Raw genomic sequence first — 23,295 nt, 5'->3', positions numbered from 1 at the left:
TTTAAACAAAAATTGAATAGGCTCATGTGCTGTGTATGCCAAACAGCAACAGGTAGTAGTAACCTTAATACTAAGTAATTTCACTACATGAAACAGAGGGTTAAAAAATGGGAAAAAAAGCTTTTTTGGGGGGTGGGGGAGGAGGCAGAAGGGAGTCAATTTCAAACTCTCAAACTTTCTGACCAGCTCTACAGCACAGAGCTTTCCATCCATAGGTTGCAAAATGCTTTATGAAGTGAGGAAGGTATTATTGTCCCTGCTTTACAAATAGGGAAACTGAGAGTTAGGACAGGTCAACACTACAAACTTGCATCAGCGCAGCTGCACCAATGCAGCTGAGCTGCTGTAACGCTTCTGGTGAAGACGCTTTAAGCCAGTGGCGTTCAAACTTTTTCAGGCACATGGCCCCCCACCCCACCATTAACGGAATCTGTCTGTGTGTTTCCCCCCCAGCTCTGAGCTGCTCATTAGCTGTAGAGCAGCATCAGCAGTTAGCTGTCTTTGCACGTCTACCAGGGGAAACTTTGGTGCCTACTGAGTTAGGCAGCAGCTGAGCAGCGGTTTTGAGAATGTCAGTAGTACCTAAATGTTGGATTGAAGTACCAAAAGAGGCAGTTGGGCATTTAAGTCCTTTTATGAATCTAGCCCAAATTGACTTGTCCAATGCCACAGAGCAAATCAGTGGCAGAACCCAGATGAGTGCCCAGGTCTTTTATACCAAACAGGGTAGGCTGGTGATAAGAGTGCACAGAACTTTTTAAGGGCTGCTCAGTCTGCAGGACAGGTCCAAAAAAACCTTATCCACTGAACCATTCTTCACTCACCCTTTCTTTAGCTTAGAAAAGTGCACTAATTTAGTCTATCTTTAACTCATCAATCTGGCTTTATGTGAATTTACATGATGAATTATACCGTATAATTCAAGTGGTAAAAAACCTATTAGTGCAGACACCATTACACCCATATAAAAGTGCTTAAACTGGTATAGTTTATTCTGGTTTGGGAAGCTGAATAAACTATATGGATGTCAGGGACCTTTACACCGTTATCACTGAATCCACACTAGGGCTTTTACTGGTATAACTAATAAGCCCCCCAACCATAGTAAGACTTTTTAAGTGTAGCTGAGCCCTAAGAAATGTTATTGATATAGGAAAGATTCATGAAGGTATTCCTTATGAACCTACATCTATATCCACCAAGTCAATGGCAAAATTTTTCACTGGCTTCAGTGGGAGCATGATCAGACTCACTGTGGTATATTTCCTGTGTTATGGGATTATGTCATTTGATAATGGGGCTGAGATTTTCTGTAAGTGCCCAAACATAAGGATATATTAAGAGAAATGTTGGACCATTGATGGGATGTTTTCATCAAGTTGGGGAAATAATCAGATAGATCAAAGGGAAGGGAAACAGTCAGCCAGTTTTATTTGTAGCCATGAGATATAAAAAATGGATATAGTTCCTCCAACTACATGCTATCAATGTAGTCAGAGCAATATTTTTAACATGCACTACTCCTAGCGGGCTTAGCTAGTGCGTTTATTATAAACAAAAGTCTGAATTCTGTCTGCATTTGCTGTAAGAGCTGATAGAGTTGCACCAGTTTACACTAGGTCTGAGTTAGGCCCAAAGACTATGAGACCATTTTAAAAGAGTGTAATAGTACATATTGTCAAATATGAACAGTGAATTTGAGTGGCTCAATTTCAGGGTGTCCAGCATTTAAGACCTTACAGGGGTCTGATTTTTCAGAGAATGGTGCTAAACACTTTATGAATATCAGGCCCCTTTAGGGTGTTTCAGCTTGGGCACCCAAAAATCACTATTGAAAATCGTGGTTCAAACACTAGGCACGACTCACACTGTGGGAGCTCCTGTGAAAAATATCCAAAATATTTTCCCACACCAGTTAGGAAAAGGATGGGTCAACCATATGAAGCTGTGGTAACTAAAAATCAGTCACATCAGTAAAACATTCTGTTCAAAACACTCATGTTAAATAAGTGCTATTTTTTTAAAGGGGATTTCAGAGAGTGTCTCAGTAATTTGCAGTTTCAATAATAAATAATAAGCTACCCAAATATCTGGCTTTCCCCAGACCCTGGACATGATTGCACTAGTTCCAAATGTATATTAAAATGAGAATGGTGACCGCTTCATTGTGATTGATTCCTGTTATTTAGCCCTGTTCTCTTAGGAAAAAGAGTAGATAATATTCAGTAATTCTCCCATCTGTTTTTTAAATGACCCGGGTTTATACTTTTTTCAGGAAGATTTTTTTTTTTTAAATAGACTGTTCCAAATACTCAGAATTTACAATATCTTTTTGACCTTTGTTTCAAATTTTCTCTTAATTTCTATGTATGCCTTTAACCTCATCTATGAATATTTGGTTATATAAGAGTCACCGTAACTGTTAAGACTTCACTTTAATACCAACTTCACTGATTAGGATAAAATATGGAAAAACATGATCAAGTGACAAGATCACAAAACCCAAGTTTTGAGGGAAGGGCTAGGATAGACCTATAAATGGATAACCGCTCTTTCAAAAAAAAGCATCTAAAATATGAATATTTTGTGGAATTGTGTGACTTGTACATTTCTGAGCCTACAATCCAAATGTGGAACTTTGCATTCCTTAATGGGGGGTGGATAGTTGAAATGCACATCTCCTATCTCCACCTACCAGTGGGACAGGGTGTGTCTGACCCTGATGACACTTTGCCTGCTGACCGCTTCGTTTTGTTTTCTCCCTGTCTGACCACACTAAAGGGAGAGCCATAGCAAACTAAGTGCTACTCTATAGATCCACCAGTGAGGGGATTTTTGCCCATATAAACTAGCCACTTGGCTATTGGCTACAGCTGGCTGCTAATCACAATTCTTTAGGTGAAATCCATTCTCAGAAGCAGTGGAATGTCTGATTAGGCCTTCTGAGCTGCCTCTTTTTTTCAGAGTATCTCTGATTCAGTCTGGCCCAAATGCCACACAGTACATGGAGATGGAACGCTTGACAATTTACATTAAGGTTTCTACTTAATATGATCAGTGGCTTTCCCACCGATGGGTCTTCTGTAACTAACCAATATCAGATAATCCTGCAAAGAATTTAAAGGGGACACACCCCAAAGTTTGCTTTTGACAGGGTGACAGGACTGTTCCTGTGAACAGTCAAACTAGTCTAGGGTGACAAGATGTCCCGATTTTATAGGGACAGTTCTGATATTCGGGGCTTTTTCTTATATAGGTGCCGATTACCCAACACATTCTGTCCCGATTTTTCATACTTGCTATCTGGGCACCCTAAACTAGTCATTTCTAAGAGTTAAACAGTTTGGCTGTGATTTTAAAAGCTGCCAAAGGGCTTTGGATGCTCAATTCTAATTAATTTGAATGGAAATGGAGTGTCCAAATCACTGCGTCAGTTTTGAAAATCTTAGCCTTGCCGTACAGTGTGCCTTTTGACTGTCCAACTCATTTCACATACCCTGCAGTTGCTTTGTCACGATATCGAGTGCAGTGAAACACCATGGACTACTTTGTATACTGAATTACTAAATTAGAAATAAAGCAGTATTGTAATTTGGCAACAGGCACAAACAATGGCTTTAAAACAAATATGGCTGTATTACCAAATTTGCATTCAAACACTTAAAGCTAGATTTCACCCCCAAATGTACACATGCAATTATCTTTCTAGTCAATGAGAGTTCCACACATACTTCCAAGGGCAGCATTTAGCCCTTCATATTTTACCTCCTCTTGTTAATCTTCTGTATACCAATAAACAAAATTTAAAGCTACCTCTGCTTGTTCCAGTTGAAAAACTAGTTTTCTCTATTTAATCTAACCTCCTTGATTTCATGATTTTTGGAACTTCTGGTTGCTATTTATGCATTAAGAAAGTTCTTATCAATAGGACCAGAATACTACATTTTCAATAGCTACTTGCGTAACCTACTTCACTACCAGTTTTGGCACTTTTCATTTTGCAAACATCGAATTCCTCCCCTTTCTCCCCCTCCCTCAGTGCATGTCTCTGTTTCTTCTAATGAAGTTGGAAATTAATTATGCTATTTTAATTTGCTTATTAATTTGTACACCAGCCTCATAATCAGTATTTGATCATGCTTCAACTTTGCATACTTATTTCAAAATATATTAAGAATAGTGTGTATGGCTGATATTTAACATGATGTACAGAAATAATATTCCACACAAACTAAATAAAGGAGTTCTACTTTTTTTTTTTTAATCTATTTTACAGACCATTTCAAATTAAAGTTATGCTCTGATCTTGCAAGTATGGCACATGGAATGCCCACTGACTGGCATGATTTGAGCCATGCATGTCATTTTCCACATGGCATAAATCAGTGATAGTCAACTTGAAACTTGGGCAGGAAGAAACCATTTGTAAAGAGAAAGAAATGCTAAAGTTGGACATTTCAGAAAGGTGGGTGTGATAATACTTCTTCCCCAATACACAGTTCTATTCTGGATTTACCAAAAGCTCCCCTTACTTAGCCATCCAGGGTGTCTGAGATTTTCATAGCTGATCTTGCTCTGAACTACAATGGTAGTGGCATGCTCCCTTAATAACAAGCATTCAAAATCTACATGGAAGGTTTATTAAAGATTTCTTGATGAGTATTGAAACCCAAACATCAAATCTTAGAAGCATAATGGTTTTCCTAACCCTACACTTATACCTATCTGTTAGGGAAGCATTACTGGTAGTGTAGTTTAAACAGGGCATAAATGAAAGCTTGGCCCAGAGAAGATCCTTCTTGTTGGGACCAAGGTCAAATTAGGGTGGCATGTTTTACTGCAACAAATCATAATGTGAGCGCCATATACTTCAGCAACAAATAGATTGGAAAACATAAAATGGGAGAATACCCTCTCAGATAGGTAGGGGAAGTCTGTATATTTTGACTCTCTCTCTCTCCCCCTCTCTCTTTTCCTATACTTCTTGTCATTTTAGATTGTCAGCTCTTCGGGACTTGGATTGTCTCATACTATGTGTTTGTGCAGCTTCCAGCATAATGGGCCCATGACCCAGATTGGGCCCTCTGGGCATTATTGTAATATAAATGATAATTAATAATAATGTGAAGCAAAGGTATGTGCTGCTTCCTCTGAGGAAAATCAGAGGCTTCTAACAACTTTAGGGACCCGATCCTGCACCTGGACGCATATGGGTGAATCCCTATGCTCACACAGAGCCCCACTGAAGTCACTGTGGCTTGTGAGGAATCAAACTGCACGGATCCAGATGCAGAATTGGGCCCTAGTCTGTTCTTCAGTGACAATTAGGCCAAAAATGCCTTAGTTTCCCAATGTATCATCCTCTCTCTAAGAAAAATCACTGTCGCATATTTCATTGCCTAGCTAGCTCAAAGACCATCTGTGGAAAGCAAATCCAACCTGGCTAAACCCAACAATACAGTTTCAGCAACCTGGCGAAAAACACTACTGGGGGAGACTTCCTTCTGAGGCTTTTGCTGTCAGACTTTGGATCAGAATCTCACATGAGTTTAACTCCACTGACTTTGGTGGAGTTACTCCAGATTTAAACTGGTGTAAGTGAAAGGAAATCTAGCCACCCTGCTTCTCCTCTACCCCAGGTTCATCTGCAAATCTCTTGTGATGACATTCTCATATGTATTGCTTTAACAACCACAAAAATCCCATACACACAAAAATAGCATAAAAAGAACACAGGCTGGAGAAAGACGACTGACTATTCCTCTGCAAGAGACATAATCCTAACTATTATCATGTGATGAGTATTACCCAGCCTCAAGAGCTCTTGCTAGTAGTGTGGGTAACTCCTGACAAAGTGGCATACAGACACAAATAAAACTGGAGAACAAATGAGACCTATACCAAAGCATATTCTGAAAGGTCTTGGTGGAGCTCGTTGAAAATATTATGTTGCAGAGACTGAAAAGGCCTGGGTTCAAAGACCTCAGTGCAACAGCAGCATGGTGTATTTAGCAGTCCTAATCTACCAGGGCACTGGCAGTTTGTGTGCGCCTTCTTCATTTGTACCCTTGTATGGCCTTGATTCTGCTGTCACTGACATTAATAAGAGCAGGGTCAGGCCCTCTACAGTCTGCTCCTGCTTTCATTGAATTTGGTGGAAGCAGGATGAATCCCTTAGCATGCATTCTTTCAGGCATACTGGGTGACATGGAACTTTCAGTTACACCTGTGCATACACAGAGTAACTCCATTACAGTGACTGGGGTTACTCTGGTTTTACAAAGGTGAAGCTGAGAGCAGAATCTGACACAGCCTGTCATATTTATTACCTTTCAGAAAAACAGGCACTGGAGGAGATGCACCTTCCCGTTCACTTGCAAACCAGCAAGGGAAGGGGGAGACAAAAACTTGTTAAGATCCATAGCAAAGACAGACCGACATTTTTGGTCTCTCGACGCTGAATTAAGCTCTACAGATCCCATCTCATGGAAACCCACTGAACATATATTTTGCTGAATGAGGCCCCTGACTGTCACAGCCCTTAGTGACATTACAGACCAGTGGAGTGCTACTTCATATTTTCAAAGTGATTTTTTTCACCTGTGTAGAACTACATCACTTATAAAATCTCTTCCACCAAAATACTAGTGGGAAAGGCTTCTTCTTATAAAAAAAATTCTATGTCTCCTAAGCAACTAATAATCTGAATCTACTCTTATAAAGTTCAGTTAGCTTTCTTTCCCCTGCTAATGACTAAGTTTTCATTGCATTAAACTTTCTTGCAGGCAGAGGTACCCGAAGCCAGTATATTTTCACATGTTGAATTTTTGAAGTTTCCTATTCATACAAAAAAAAAAAAAATCGTATGGACCCGCTCTTACATTATGCATATCTATGCTAGAGAAGAAGAAAGTAGAAGTGCTGGAAACTCTGTCAAAAGCATGTTTTTTTCTTTGTTCATTAATCTCTTATGTAACTGAGTTTATAAATATTAAAAATAATAAAGCACCGCTATCATTGTGAGCGCACACTACAAATAGGTGCATTTATTTTTCCTCTCCTCAAAGAGAACTTTTATTTTAAATCAAAGCTAACATATCCTCAGTCAAGAAGTAGTAACCAGCAAATCTGAATATCTGATACGCTGAAATATGTTTACTGAGCTCAGAAGTAAAAATTCAAATTGCTAAATCACCTTTATTTACCAAAATATGGTCATATAGCCAAAGTAGCTGCTTCAGGAAGTTATACGTTTCATATTAAAGTTAATGCTGATATAAATATTAACATAATTTCATTGTAGGGGATGGTGAGTTTTAGTACATTTGTTTCTTTTACTACCACATGCCTGCAAGGCAACATCTTATTTCTAAAACTTGATGCTGGGAAGTAAAAAATTATCCACTGTTGGTTAAATACTGATGCACATAATGGAAAAGGCAAAAGCCTCAGGTTAATAAATTGCTGGATATTTAGAAGTTCCTATCCATAAATCTGACTATAATGAAAAACTAACAGCTGAATATTAGTTGCAATTTTGTTTTAATTTTTTTTGCGCTAGTAACTTTAAGTGAATTACTGGCAAAATAGCAAATTGACACAGCTGGTGTCTTATAAATTCAAATCCCCAATTCAGCAAGGTACCTAAGGTGTCTAACTTTAAGCATATCAGTAGTCCTACTGAAGTCAATTGGACATCTCACATGCTCAGTGCACCTGCTTAAGCAACTACCTGAATCAGGGCTTTGGAGGCAGCACGTTCCAGGGAACAGGGCACTAGTGTAGGAATAAGATCTGGATTCTATTCCTGGGTCTGCTGCTGGACTGCTTTGTGACCTTGCGCAAGCCATTTCATCTCTCTACACCTTGGTTTTCCCATCTGCAAAATGGAGATAATAATGCTGGCCCACCTCTGAGATTTATGACTACAGAGTGGTTCAAGTACTTTGCTGGAAGCACAGGTATAAGTGCTTTTCTGAATCAGGACCTATCACTGCTAATTATTAGTGTTTATTTTTAGAACAAGAACAGCAATGTGAGTGCAAACTTCCCCACATTGCCTCACCAATGTGGTTCAACAGTGACTTGGTGGCTCACTCCTACAATTAGCTTAATCTTTATGCTCATTCAGTCCTGGGCTCTTCTGAAACTATCAAGGAGGATGTCAGCTGTGATAGTCTTTTTTTGTGAAATTGACAAATGTCCACTAGCAACAGAACTGAAACCATCAGCTAAGCTCAGAGAACTGGTTGTTATTGTGGACCTACAAATGGAGGTCTGAACTAATAACATTTTAATATAAAATTGAAAAATAAAATGGATTTGAACAAGACACCACAGAAACAAACTAACTAAATAAATTATACTCTAAATGAAAGAAAGTTGACTTTTTCATATTTACTTTCTAGAGGTAATTTTAATACCTATAATTAAAGTATTTAAATCAAGCTAAGTGGCCTATTAAGTAAAAAGGAAACATAAAAGATATTTAGAGTAATATCATTTGTAATTATGAAACATAATAATCAGTAAGAAAAACTGTGCTATAGCATGTGCACCATGTGATTTATCTACAGGTACTTCTATTGCTCACATCACTGTAGTATCCCACAAATATGAATGAGTTTAATGTTCCGACACTCCTATGATACAAGGAAATATTAATAGTCTCCATTTTACAGATGGAAAAGTGAAGCAGCGGGAGATAAAAGCCTCCATTTTCAAAAGCAGTCTCCAGTTCAGGGCGACTCAATCTGAACACTTGTCGCTCCCACTGACTTCAACTGGAACTGTGCCTGCTCAGCCCAAGGCAGCACACTGAAAAATTAAGTCAGGCAAAACCAGTGGCCACTTTTGAAACTTTCTGAACTAAACCATTTATCCTAGGTCACACAGGTAATGTGTGGCAGAAGCAGAAATTGAACCCAGATCTCCTGAGTCCCACTCCAGGGCCTAATCTATAATGCCATCCTTCCACTCTAAACCACTTTTGAATATACATGAAATCTTGCATATTATGGAGGCCGTGCACTGTTAAACAGATGCCATGTTTCACCTCACAGGTGCTGGGTGAATGGATTCATAAACAACCTATACACACACAGGTATCTAATTACTTTGCACCGATAGATCTACCATAAAAAGTAAAACAGAGGACTTAGCTACTTTGTGTGTATACATCCTCCTTTTGCACATTATGTAAAAGAAAGATTTACCCCAATTCTGTTGGCCGAAATTTCCTATCCTCACATTGTTACATTGTGTGTTGTATGCAAGATGACAGTCACTTTCCACTCCAGTGTTGGCGATGTTTCAGTGCTATTTTAAGTATAGTATTTAGGCCCCCTCTCCAGCAGATCACCTAGGCACAGGTATAATTTTAACCACATGAGTGACTTTAATGGGACTACTCATTTGCTTAAAATTACTTATGTGATCTGCTGGGTTGGGGTCATAGTTTGTAAGGTGCTTTGAGATCCTTTGGGATGAAAGAAAATCATTTTTATACTTAACATTTTTATCACTGATATTAAATGTAGAAAACTGACATTTAATATCTTCAATTACTCAAAGAACAACTAGGAGACATTAGGGCTTTCCTCCTGACATTGGACAGGAAGATACCTATAAATGAATTTGTCTCTCCTACAGGCCTTTTGCTGAAGGTAACTTCCATGGGCATGCAATAGGTTTGTGATACAGGTCTTAAATTTGCTCACTAAAACATTCTGTACTGATCAAAAACACCAAAGAGGATTTTACATTATTTTTAATTATGTGTTTACTTGAAACCTTATTTACTATTTTGCTCTAGTAATTCAGACAAGTCGTGTATGTTGATGATATGCCCAACGTTTGAGATTATGTGCCAGTGTCTGAGATTATTGGTCCTTCTGCACATGGATCCTGGAGGAAACAATTCCCCACCTGTGCACCCCCACAACACCTGACTTCATTGGGAGTATTGTAGATTAGTTTGTAACTGAGATCAAAATCTGACCCTATGAATTATATTGGGATTTGTATGAAAATTGTTTACTAAACTCTGTTTAAAATCAAATTATACAGTGATTATAGCTCCTAAAACCATGTGATTAAAAAAAAATCTTTACTTTCATCAAACAGAAGAATTCCCAAAAGTAAATGAAAGTATCTGGTAACAGCCAAACTTGAGGAAATCTCCATTCTACCATTAACTAGATACATTTTTATATTACTTTTTCAATTTCAACAAAAATTTATTCAGTGCTTCCTTAAAGTTTCCATTACTCCCTCCTCTTCACTAGGATATTTTACCATTTCTCTGCTTCCTAATTTGTAAATACCATTTCAATGCTATTTGGAGCTGCATTTACACTGATTCTGTAAGTATGAGTAGAATTAAACTGTCCACTTCTTGTAGAGCTGTATGGAGAACACGATCAGCCCATTATTTATGGAACAGAATTCTATGCACCCACACATCTCAATACTGTGTGGAAGCTATATATTAAGTGCTAGGACCAAGGACAGTATTAGGACAATGCCAGTTATGATGTAAGGTCTCAAAGTTCTGCTCTTCCCAAAAATCCTACACCATTATACCAAATAAAGAGAAAGTCCTTTGTGGTGTACAGAATTCTAATTTGACTTCAAATGTAAACAGAGAATTTTTTCAAAAGTCTATATATATATTTTGAATTTTGAAAAAATTCTCTGTTTACATTTGAAGTCAAATATATATATAAGTGTGTGTGTGTTCAGCTTTGAGCAACAGTCTGGGTCCTATCAGTAAGCTTCTGAATTTTGTAAAGCTTTCTTCACTTTGTAAAGACTGTTGTATCAATTATTCTGCACATAATGCGATTCTTATCAATAAGATTATAAAATCTGGTTAGCAGTTTTTGAGAACTATATTTTTCCAGTGCAACTGGTCTTGTAATAAAATTGTAATTAGTTTATTTTGTGTTAAATTTCTTTCGACATTATAGTTTATGTCAAAGGATGAAAGGCAAGTATATATCCCCACTCACTACTCCCCATACAGGCTGAATTATTGGAATGTGGGTGTTAATCTCTGCAGGAACTGGGAAAAGAAACAGAATCCACCTCCCTCCAACACTCTGACAAGTCATGGGGCACAGTCTCTCCGGTGCCAGTATCCCACTAGTTAGTATTGTGGCTGCAGCCATTTCAAAAGATCCCACAAGAGCAGCGACTCCCAACAGCCTCCTTTGCCTATTTGGGATCATCACATACCTCATGTTTGCCATACAGGGGCTGCTGAAGATCAAGACTGTGTTATTAATGAGCTTTTATGAGAACTAAACTCGCCTCCTAAATGTGTGTGTTAGGGGTTTTTTTAATGATATATACTCAATATTTGCAATGTTGCTATGTTTTTCCATCATCGGGATGAAATTCAGACCACTGTCAGTAGGTTCAACTGCACCGACACTATTTGAGTTACACCCACTTATACCAGCTCTTCATTTGGCCCACAGATTCGAACCTCTGTTTGAAACAAGTACATTATGTTGGTTCAATAGTGTCAAACTCTTCCAAAGCAAATGAACAAAAATGCTCTGGTTCCTAAAAGTACTTTGGAAATTTTAGCAATTTAATCACTAAAATTTGTCTTTCAAATTCAGTAGCTACCTGTGTTAACCAATCCCAGGAAGAGAAATGGTAAGAGATACAGAAAGCGCAAGAATTACCAGGAAAGTGGGATTTGCATGTTAAAACCAAGTTAATGCCTGTCACCCTAGTATTACAACTGTTCCCCAACTCCTAGAAGACAACTCTTAGATTTCTTAAACATAAGCCTCTTCATATTTTTCCCATCTCTTCTGCCAGCCTCAAGTTTCACGGGCTGTATATGGTTAATAACTTTTTAGCCCACAATGTTGCACTTTTCATATTCCAATCGTTGTTTTAAAACTTTTGCCATAATTCAACTATTCTTTGAAAGCCAAGGGCTTTTCTTTCATAAATGAGCTAATAAGATCCCAATACCGAGGGCCTTCTAATTTTCATGTTCATAATACCCATCCCCTTGCATTCCTAACACACAAACTTTGTAATCTGACAGTTCCTGTGGGCACCCAAAAGAAGACATGTTTTCTGAGGTGCTAAAACCTGAACAAGCATCTCCTCCATGAAAAGGAACCAGAAGATAGCCTGGATCTCATTAACAACAATTACACTATTTCCCCCCTGTACAGTGTACATACTTACCCAGGAAGGCAAATGGAAATTACAGACAGAGGAAGATGAAGCTGTCTCAAAGCCTTTGTCATGTGATAGTGACCTATAAAGTATCAAATACAGGCACATCATCAGTACACCATGATTTTACAATATTGCAACTCGCCACAACGCCAACAAGAGGAGAAATTCCCAAAACTTGAAACTTGCTTCCTCCTCACACACCCTTCCCCCTCGTATAAGTTCTCCTTAAAACGGGAAGCAGGTTGACAGTCGCAGGAAACCTTAAACAGCAAACAAAAGATGCACCATGTCTTTAAAGGGCATTAGGACTGGGCAAATGGAACAAATCATCTGAGTGTGCATCAGCGGGGTGGGTTATTTTCTCTCTCTCTCACACCATGAAATGTGCGACGTATCAAAATAAAAGGCAGAAAGTTGGTCACAAAAATAAACCACAATAAAGCCCAACGATTTACACAAGTGCTTTCGCTCAATCCCCAGCGTGGATAAATTTAGCGACGTAATAATAATATTAGGAAATCAGCAAGCCCAGATTTCAGGTACGAGATATACACAGGGAGAGAGAGAGGCGGCTGCAACGTTGTAGCACTGTTTCAGGTAATGCCCATTCCCCTTTTCCAGATCTAGAGAGTCCTGAAATCGCCAAACAAGCCCCTCCACCATCGCAATCCACACGGAGATTAGAGACCTGAATCCAGACAGTGCATGGGGAAATGCATTTGCAAGCCACCACCGCCACCCACCCCCTGTGCAAAGTATAGAGCCACCAGAATCCGGGCTCTGGGGTGGGGTGAAAGGAAAGGTATTAAATATGGAGAAAGGCTAGACTGACCCACGGCTTTCCCTTTTTCCTCCTGGTCACCATCAACTTTGCATCTTAGTTACAAAATGTCGATCTTAAAGGCTGACAAGACACAGGGAGAGGGGGGAGAGAAAGAGAGAGAGAGAGAGAGAGAAGAGAGTCCATCTTGCTTTGGGGGGGGGAGGAGAGGAGCAATAATGTAATGCACAAATCTCACCCTCCCAGGGGGAAAAGTCTGCACAACACCTTTCAGGAGGGGAGGGAGGACGGGGAGGCAGGGGGAGAATGGGGGGGACGACGGGGCAGCTCCCCACAGTCCTCCAGCTTTCCCTCCCCAACGAGATTTGGTGAATCAGACTGGCAAAAAACACCTCCCTGCTACTGCTCCCCTCCTCCTCCCCGCGGGCCCGGGCGATGATCCCGCTGCTGCTACCGGGGAGGAGGTGCTGCTGCTGCTGCAAAGAGCCACATGGAGACCTAGACTCCTGTCCCTGCTCCATCTCCACAGCGTGTTAATATCGGGGAGTGGGCTGAGGGGGTGGCAAGCTGCCCCCACCCCTGCTGCGCCTAGATCTGGGACTTGAACGTGTCATTAGTAGGACAGGCAATGGTTTCAAAGCCCCAGGCCAAGTGACCATCCTCAGCAGCCTGGCTGGTTTCTCGCCACCACCTTCCACAAGGCTCCCCCTCTTTCCCCAACACATACTCTCTCACCTCTTAAAAACTTTTAAACAAGATCCTCTCGTGAGAAGTCGCTAATTTGCCCCTCACACAGTTAAAATAAAAGCAGCAAGCCATTGCTCACAGGGAGTGGGAGAGACCCAGGCATTTTCTTTCCCCTTTCTACAGAAAAGGAAAGCAAAAAATAGCTTGTCTGTGCCTCTCACTCGCTCTGTCTCTGTCGTACATGTTGTCTCAGCTTCTTTTTGCATCGTTTCATTTTACCTTCCTCGTTCAGCGGCAGCGGGCTGTAAAAAGATATTTCTAAACACAAACCTGCTGTTTTACAGATCCCAGGATCAATGCTATTCCCTCCCTTCCTCCCCCGTTGCAAACCTACACCGGCTCGGTTCTCTCCTCCCAGCCATGTAAGTTTCATACATTGCAAATAACATAGAGAGCAGGAAGAGAGAGAAACGAGGGGGGGGGGGGGAAGAGAGTCTGATTTCTGTAATTTACCAGCGACCCGATATCGCAGCAGCAAATAACAGTTTAACACCAATCTGGCTTCTGATGACTGAGTAACCCCCACTAAAGGCACAAACCCCCTCCCTGGGCAAATGATCTCCAAGTTTTCTGTCATCGCGACCATCCAATGTCACAACTTACCTTCAGAAATAGGACTTTAAACAGCCAAGGCCTTCCTTCCCCCCCCAGCCTCTCTCTCTCCACCTTAAACTTATTGACACAACATAATCCCACATTCATGCAAAATCCTGACACAGCCTCTCTCCTCCTCCGTCCCTCCCCCGCCCCCCTTTATTCTTTCTTCCTCCCCGGCTTGCACTAGCCCCACTTTTTCTCTAGAAAATTACAACATGGGGGGGAGGAGGGAAGGAGTGCATCGCACGGATGGCTCTACCGGAAAATATAGCTTCCCAACTCTCAAAGCGAACAACTGAGCCTGGTGGTTGCTGGCTTCTCTCTCTCTCTTTTTTAAGTGACACAAAACCACAGAGAAACCTGGCCCCGAAAATAAATCAACGCACTTTTTTTCCCCCACCGGCCCCTGGAATGAAGTTTCGTTTCTGGCTGCCGCGATTTCCCTGTCAAGCCCCCCACAAACGCACAGCCGGTGTGGCTGGTTTGTTGTTGTTATCCCTCCTCTCTATTTCAGCTTCTTTCCCCCACCCCTCGCTCCTCCGTTGTTGCTGCTGCTGCTGCTCTTGCCTCTCTGTGGGGAGAGGTACTGGTTCAAACGCAGCCTGGCACTGGCTGGCCTACCCCTGGTGTATTTTTTTTTCTTATGCATTGCATTGCAATTCACCTCCCCCTCCCCCCCCCCCCCTCCACGCCCGGCCTTTTAACGAGGAAAGGAGGCGACAGAAACAAACCCCCTCCCCACCCAAAGTTTGAAATGAAGGCTGGGGTGAAAAGAGGGAGGAAAAGTGACTGGAAATCGTGGCAGCAGCAACCCAGGACATGTAAAGGTCTCTGCCTGCCTCCAAGTCCACCCTACCGGCGGCTGCTGCTGGAAGAGTCCTTGGGGGCTGCCCCAGTGCTGTTAAGTGAGGAATAGAAAGGAAAGTGTGTGAAGAGGGCACCTCTCCTGCCTGGATTGCGAAGGGAAAGGCTGTGGGTTGTGTGCACTTACCTCTCTGTGTGTCTGTGTGTGTGTATGTTTCAGTGGCCAGTCAGTGTTTCTCTATGTGAAAGTGCAGAGAAGAGCACTCAGCAGAGCCTCGGTTTTCACCGTACACTGCTCCACATACAGTACATGCAACCCGGAGAGACTGAAAACATTCATTTTTATATAAGGCAGCCTGCGATTGGCTCAGGGACTGAGGGACAGGTTTGCCAGCCATACAGCTGGCCTGTTACACCCAAAGAGCGAGAGACTCGCACGCACACACACACTCATATGCACACACTCACACACAAAGATCATCTCGTTTCTTTTACTAATGTTTCAGGACCTGTAGACAGCCTAGCAGGGCAGGTAGAAGGACCAGCAAACTCAGGTCAGTGAGAGCAAGGATGATCTGCACTAGTTAAAACGCTTGAAACTGATGTCCATTGGTTGACTTGGGAGGGTTGTGGTAATAAACTACGACTCCACTGGATACCGAAGTGGGTTTTTTATTGCCACTGTATAGTGCCCCATGGAAGAGCAATTCTTTGTGTTATGATTTGCCAGTCTGAGCTGGTAAACAAGTAGCAAAAGGCAGGATTTCAGTTGTTGCTGGTTATCTCTCTTTTTTATTTTTACTCGGGATGAATTCATTCAGAGGCCAAAACATACAGAAAAGAGAAGTTCAGAAAGGCTGAAATGCATCCATATAGTCAATGACTGGTTAGTAAGTAAATACAGAAAATCAATCCCATCACACTGGTCTGAAAACAATGAAGATAAACAGTTTGCTGAAATGGTCATTTACTCACTGAACTATCAAAAGGGTTTCAGACAATAACATTGCAAAGCGATACTATGAAGGACTAGTACTGCATGCTGTGTTAATAATCATTCTCTCCAAAAGGTGTTTCAGAGGCCTTTACCAATTTAACATAAACAGTATGTTGTTTTTTAAAATTAGTAGTTAATATGGAAACTGAAGCTGATTAAATAAGTTAGATTATAACAATACAATCTACACAGCATGCCATACATATGTTCTTTCCCCTGTGATGCATGCAGTCCTGTAAGAGTCTCTCACAGATTACCATTTACATGGATGTGAAGTAAATCTAGACATTTATTTTTAATCTCAGACCTTCACAAACAAAACAACAGTATGACACCAGCAACTTTTGGTGTAACTGCATCACTGTTGCAATTGAGCCTTGAAAAACCTGCTGACACGTCTTACAACTATGAAAAGCTCCTTTTTCTGTTTAAATGAAACAAAATAATTGTAAGGAAAACATTCTCTGTAACCTGATTCACCGTATTATTGTTCACTATGTCTGATAACCTGTGGCATCTGCACTTTACTTAAGTATTTTTAAAAGACAAAATGTGTCATTTATTTTATGATTTACAGAAACTATCCCTCAGATTGCAAGTTCTTTGGGGCTAGGATTATGTCTTCCAAGCAGCATTTGGCAAAATAAAACATCATAAATAATAACTAATAATAGAATAAAATGGGAGTGACAGCTTCATGCAGATAACATATTAATTTATTTTTAAGATATAAGAGTGTTTTTTTATCCTTTGGTCCTCTCCACCTGCTCCCACTGCTGGGTTCTTCATAATAAAGGGGTTGATTTCCCCTCAACTCTCATTCCCTACGGTTTGGCCTCTCCTTGCTTTTATTCCAGTGCACCTTAGTTACAAACATTTTAAAATTATTTATTATGATGTATCTCACTAAAATGACAGAAAGTAGATTTGTAGGAGGGTATATGTGTGTAAATATATATTAATTTCTTTGTGGCTAAGAGATACACTTGGCCTGCACTGCATCACACTCTTCTTAGGAGAAGGGCAAAATTCTAAACAGCATAGTAAAACCACATACTCTTGCTCTTGTTGTAAATAAGGAGGGCTGGGGACAGGATAATTGAATATGAATTATAGGCCAAGATTTTCAAAATTACTAGTGGTTTTTGGGTGCCCAACTTAATGTTTTCATTCTTGATTTTCAGAAAGTGCTGAGGGCTGAGAGTCATCCTCTGAAAATCCGGTCCAATTTAGGTGTCTTAGGCCGGACAGTAAAAAAATCAAGGCATCCCAAATCACTAGTCACTTTTGGAAATTTTGGCCATAGTTCTTAGCACATTTGGTAATTTTCATACATAGATCTCAAAACATTTTACAAAGGTAGGTAAGCAGTATTATCTCCATTTTTACAGACGGGGAAATTAATGCATAGAGAGGTTAAATAAACTAGGCCACAGCTAAATAGTGGCATAATTGGGAATAGAACCTAAAGTTCCTATGTGCCAGTTCTAGTACCTGTACCTTATTTACTGCTTTACAGCATGGGGATTAATATTGTATCATGGCACCTTTCACTTCTTGATCACCAGTTCAAATCCAGCCAAGGTTATTACTGAACAAAATTAATTAGTGCGGCTGTTTGGTGGTGTATGTGAAATGAATTGATGATGTTGCTCCAGTTCATAATAGGATTCTACATTACAATTGGTGCCCTTATTGGCAATCTCAGCAAAGAAGCGAATATATGAGGCCTGATTCCCCACTTGCACCTTGTGTGGTTGGTCACACCTCTGCAAAATGGATGTCAAATGCTACTAATTAGAATGTAAATTTTCATCCATTTTGCACAGGTGTAAATGATTCCATAAGGTGCAAGTCAGTGGAAAAATCACTTCCCATAGAAACTAAGGTACCATATCACCCTTCACTTGTGGAAGGATCATCTATCTCTAAAGTACCACCCTTAGAGATAGATGGTCCTTCCACAAGTGAACTGAGGTGCATTAGTAGTATGGAGTATAAGAAGCTTGAGTTCTATTGCCCTTGATGTACCTATCATATATTGCAAGAGAGGACTTTAATTTTCTAGGGCTATCACTCTACCACCTTTTATAAACAATGGGGGGAGGGGGGAGAGATAGTGAATGTCTTTCCTATATTTTGTTTTAGGTATATTATTTTAAGCAGATGGATTTTTCACAACACCCATTTGGAGATATTTCTGATGTTCACACACTACTGTCAAGAGTTATAAGGTGGAAGAAGAGTCAGTGAGGAATTGTGTGTGTGTGAGATTTGCATTTTTAAGTTAGCCCACCACGTTGGAGTATCTTAAATTGTACTGCTGTGCTGAACTTGTATTTTTAAAGTTATGTCAAGGGTGCCTAGAATGTACGACCAGGCAGCCTCTTAAGCATTTCTATAAATCTGAATAAAGAATCCAAAGAGTAGGGCCCTGATCCTGGACTGTGTTCCAAATGAATGGACTACTGCACCCATGCAGAGCCTTACTTGAGTCACTGGGGCTCTTCACAGATACAGAATTCTGACTGGGTGTTACATGCTGAAGAATTTGGGGCCTAGACGAGAAGATCCCATTGTTGGGTTTTGTTGTTTAGGTGTCCCTCACTGTACCGTGGTACCCCAGTAGCTATGCTTTGGCACAATTAACACGGTATATCCTATCATCTGTCCCCACTCTCTTTCCCCCCCTTTCTATGTTTTATGTTTGTATTTTCCTCTTTTGAGGCCAGCTGGGAAGTCCATTGACTTCTATGGGTACAGGAGTGGGCCCTTTATTATTCCTCTCCCTATCCATTTCACCACTACCAGAGGCTGCTTGTGGGGCAGAGGTGGCCTTTGGTTGCTCTGTAGGGCTGGCATAAGGGTGCTTTCCTGTCTGTGCTGAGTGCCTTGGCATGGGAAAAGAAAAGCTTGGGCTAGCTAGCGTCTGCCTGAGCCTGCAGGCTCTGGAGCCCTGGGAGCTTCTACTGCGGTGGCTACATGTGACCATTGTTGCGTGAGCAGAGAGAGAGAAGGCCATAAGACAGCTATGGGAGTATATGCTTTATCGTTGTTAGGCTTTATACACAGCTGTGGAAGCATATTTGCTGTGCGGGGAAGGAAGGGTAAGGCAGGTACAGCATCATGTAGTGGTGGAACAGGCTCCTGCACTTTTCCTGTGGCCTATATCTATCCACAGCCCCAGGCATAGCTTGGCATCCTCCAGGTTAGGAAACACTGGAGTAGAATTATACAGTGGAGGGCCTAAATTTCCTCACCCAAAACAAACACTTTAACATTAACCATAATTTATGTGCATACACTGAAGGAAGAAGAGGTTTCCATCCACAACAGAACAGCTATAGAATATCCCCTTCAGATCAGAAATGGTAACTCGGGCCACAGGACCAGTGCAGGAGGGCCACTTCTTGAAACCCACAGAGTTGGCAGGCTGTTGCATCTTCTGCAGCACCTCAGAACCTTCTGGATTCAAGGAAAGTGGGTGAGAATCATTATGCAGTGTTTACAGGCCTGCCAAACCTCCATTGGTGTCTCCACAAGAGGATACAATTTAACACTATGGCTGGATGTCTCCATCTCTTCCATCTTGTTCACAGTTTCCCTCATACTATTATTTATAGTTAGAATACATGTTTTCTGGTTATATTTTTCCTTTCCATGCCTCAACTGTTCCTTATGAACCTTCATCTTTTGTATCTCCATATGTATTTCCTACATTCTTCTTACTATTTTCCCCTTTCTCTTTTTTTATTATTTTAAATGGCTAAACTAGGCCCCAATCCACACCAGGTACCCATCATTCTAAGTGCTTTACAGTTTCTGCTCTGAAGAGCTTACAATTTAAATAGACAAGACAGACCAAGGTTGGGAGGGGGAGATACAGAGGTGAAGTGACTTACTGAAGGTAACATGGCAGGTCAGTAGCAAAGCCAGGAATAGAATCCAGGTCTCCTGTCAGTGCAGTGCTCTATACACTGCCCTCTCTTATTCCCTGTGTTTCCCTAAAGATTGTTTTCCCTCTTCACCTCCCTAACTGAAAAACAAACAAACATTCCTTCAGCAAGTGGACGAGTCTACCTTTGCAGGAGAACTGAGTCATAGGCTAGCTGGAGCCTCTTTGCTTCCCTCAGCAGAACAGAGCACATATAATCTGGTGCCTTCAGCCTCATTTTGGCCTCTTTGCCTTACAAATATAGGCCCTGATCCTTCACACTCTTAGGCACATGCTTAACCTTAAGCATTTGAAGAGGCCCTGGGACTTCTCATGCTTGAAATTAAGCATGCACCTAAACATTTGTAATAGTGAGGCCCTTGTCAACACAGTGCTAAACCTAGTGGATTTTCCCTGTCACTGTGCAGTGTCTCTTATTGCCATAAGCGTTAAGAAATATATAAATCACAATTACAACTTTTAGCCACTTCAAACATAAAATGTAATTAAAACTATTTAGTTTAGCTTAATTTCAGGTTGCTCTAACCTTCCTTCTTATGCCTCTCACATTCCAATACCGCTGAATAGCTTTTCACCTTTTCTTTTGATTACCCTCTTTTCTGCTCTCTGTGCTTATTGCTGTCATATATAAATTTATTATAATTCTTATGTATTGATTTACCTTTCACTGAAATGGAGGTACTGGAGTTCAGTGATTCTCCTTCTGTCCAAACTCCCATTGATCTCCAGGAACTTCAGGACTGGATCCCAAAGAAGAAGAAACTATTTCTGTCCAGAAGAATTTATAATCAAGGTGCCAAATCCTGCCAGTGAATAAGGCCAGCAAGATTTGGATTTAAGGGCATGATCCTGAAGGCTGCTGAGTGCCTACAACTTCCACTGAAATGAATGGGAGTTGTGTGCTTAGCACTTCCCCAAGTGCTATCAGTTTTCATTCTGAAATAATTCAGGCTGCCTTGTTGCTCCCATCCCACATAAAAATATTTACATAAAATATCATTTAAAAACATGCATATAGCACCATACATTGCAAGCTTAGGCCCCAGTCCTGTGAAGGCTTGTGGATATGCTTAACTTTAAACAAATTAATAGACTCATTGGCTTCATTGGAACTACTCTCATGAGTAAAATTAAGGTTTAAGTCTTTGTAGGATTTGAGCCTAAATTCCCAGTTCTGCAAGAAGCTTTGCGCTGGCAGACTCCTGCTCCCATGTACAAGTTGTGAAGTAAATGACGCTCTGCAAGGGCGTAGGGGTCTGCCCATGAAGAGCTCCTTGTAGAATTGGGTCCTAATGTTAAAACATGTTCCCTTCCCCCAGGAGTTTACCATCTATGAATCAATGGCAAAACTCCCCTGGGGAGTTCAATGGGGCCAGGATTTCACCCTATAAATACCAGCTTGTATTTGCTCTCCAGGATCTCTCATTTCCCCCGTGCTTGTTATGCCACGATTTGCTCTTGACAACTCTTGTCCATGGACCCATCCACCACTTCTCCCTTAAGTACCACTGCATCTTCATTACTTGAGAAAGAGGAAAGGCATGGATTAGTATAGATACATTTGCATTTATGTTTTTTAAATATTTTTCCACCATGTCTCTGAGTACATATACAAATTTACATAATACAAAAAGCTAAACAAACATGGACTCTCATCTGAAACAACCATGTATAAACATTCCTCATCACACTTTGCACTAAGGCCTGAATGATAACAACAATAATAATGCTTTACACATATAGAGCAGTTTTCATCCCTAGAGCTCAAAATGCTTTACAAAGGTGAGTCATTACATTAGGTACAAAAGAAGTCAGTTTCAGAGCAGAGAAAAGTCAGTTTCAGAGCAGAGAAAAGAGCCTAGGTTGCCTGCCTCCCAGCTTGTGCTCTAGATGGCAGATGTGTCCTGCCCCTTGCTCTGAAGGTTAAACTTGGACTGTCAGACCTTTGGGGAACGCAGGTTCTAGCGTTACGGGCCCTTTCCTGTAACAATTCCATCAGTCTCCCCAGACATACAAATATAGGCCCTGCAACTGAGGCAGGCAGACCTCTGTGTGTATATGGATGTAATTGAAGGATTGGGCGCTGAGGACTGTTTAGGAAATTTAACAGGTGTCACGATGGAATATGGGGACCAGTTTAGTGCCTCAGACGACTAAGTACCCAAACCTTAATTGCACCTGAAAACAGATATTATTTGATCACAATAGGATAATGATGTCATCAATCACATCAATTAATACTTAATAATATTATCATGGACATAAGTGTGCTAGGTTCTTTACAGACACAGAAAAAGACAGGTCCCTGCTTCAAAGAATTTATGAGCTAGGGCCCTGATCCTGCAGAGGGATGGCTTTAGTGGGACCCTGCAAGGGCATAACAGTTTGCACAAGCAGATGCTTTTGTAGGGTGAGGGCCTGACTCAATGTATAGACATATGGAGAAGGAAAAAGGAATACACTTTTTTAAAATTACATATATTTGACCTCATCCCCAATTTCCAAATGATATTGCTCCTTGACCTCATGCCTAATTATGTGTTTTTAACTTACCTAACCTTCACTCACGTTCCCTACCATGGTACTCCTCAAGCAGTCCCACTGAAATCATTGGGGCTGCCTTCATAGCATGGCCCTGATCCTGTATCCGTGATCCTTATTTGACTCCCATTACTGTAGAATCTGAGAGCCTCACAGACTGTAATATTCTTAATCTTAGAACACCCCCATCAGGCAGGAAAATATTATCTCCATTTTATCAAAGGGGAACTGAGGCACAGAGATACCCAAGGTCACACTGGAATTTGTTGCCACCCGTGGAATTAAACCCACGTCTCCCAAGATGCCAGGCTCATTGCCTTAACTACTGGACCATCTTTCTGCTCTATTTTACAAGAACTCTTTGCAGGTGGACCCCTGCAGCTGCACAGCCCCCCACTGAACTCATATTTTGATCCTTTGTGTTGATGCACACCTGGCCGTGTTTTCCTTGCCTACTTTCACTTTATTGTTACAGTATTTTTAAGCCTTGCCCATTTAGTCCCCAATCCTGCAAGCTCATATACATGGGCCAACCCCCTGAACCCTGCGCAGAGCCCCTTGGATGTCAAAATTAAACAGAACTTTTAAAAAACATATTTATTTTTGGTCTGTTGTATACGTGAATAATGCTGAACTAAGGTGCTAGCCTGACAGCAATGAGCA

The 23,295-nt window shown here is 40.9% G+C and overlaps 1 protein-coding gene across 3 annotated transcripts in view; it reads right to left on the bottom strand.

Moving 5' to 3' along the window:
- BBX (BBX high mobility group box domain containing) overlaps positions 1-15,359 on the bottom strand; it is a 194,657-nt gene extending 179,298 nt beyond the window's left edge. For 2 of the 3 annotated variants that reach the window (XM_024200332.2, XM_024200333.2), the window contains exons 1-2: positions 15,327-15,359; positions 12,217-12,289 (exon numbers count right to left, since the gene is read on the bottom strand). The gene's annotated coding sequence lies outside the window, so the exon portion shown is untranslated. Of the gene's footprint in view, positions 1-12,216; positions 12,290-14,341; positions 14,412-15,326 lie in introns of those variants that run through there. The other variant, XM_024200331.2, reaches the window with a different exon arrangement.
- Positions 15,360-23,295: the final 7,936 nt, after the last annotated feature.

The sequence above is a fragment of the Terrapene carolina genome, unplaced genomic scaffold (assembly GCF_002925995.2).
Source record: "Terrapene carolina triunguis isolate 2854851 unplaced genomic scaffold, T_m_triunguis-2.0 Scaffold558, whole genome shotgun sequence".
NCBI lineage: Eukaryota > Metazoa > Chordata > Testudines > Emydidae > Terrapene > Terrapene triunguis.
Note: the sequence above shows the minus strand (reverse complement) of the source record. Positions and strands in the feature narration are given on the sequence as shown.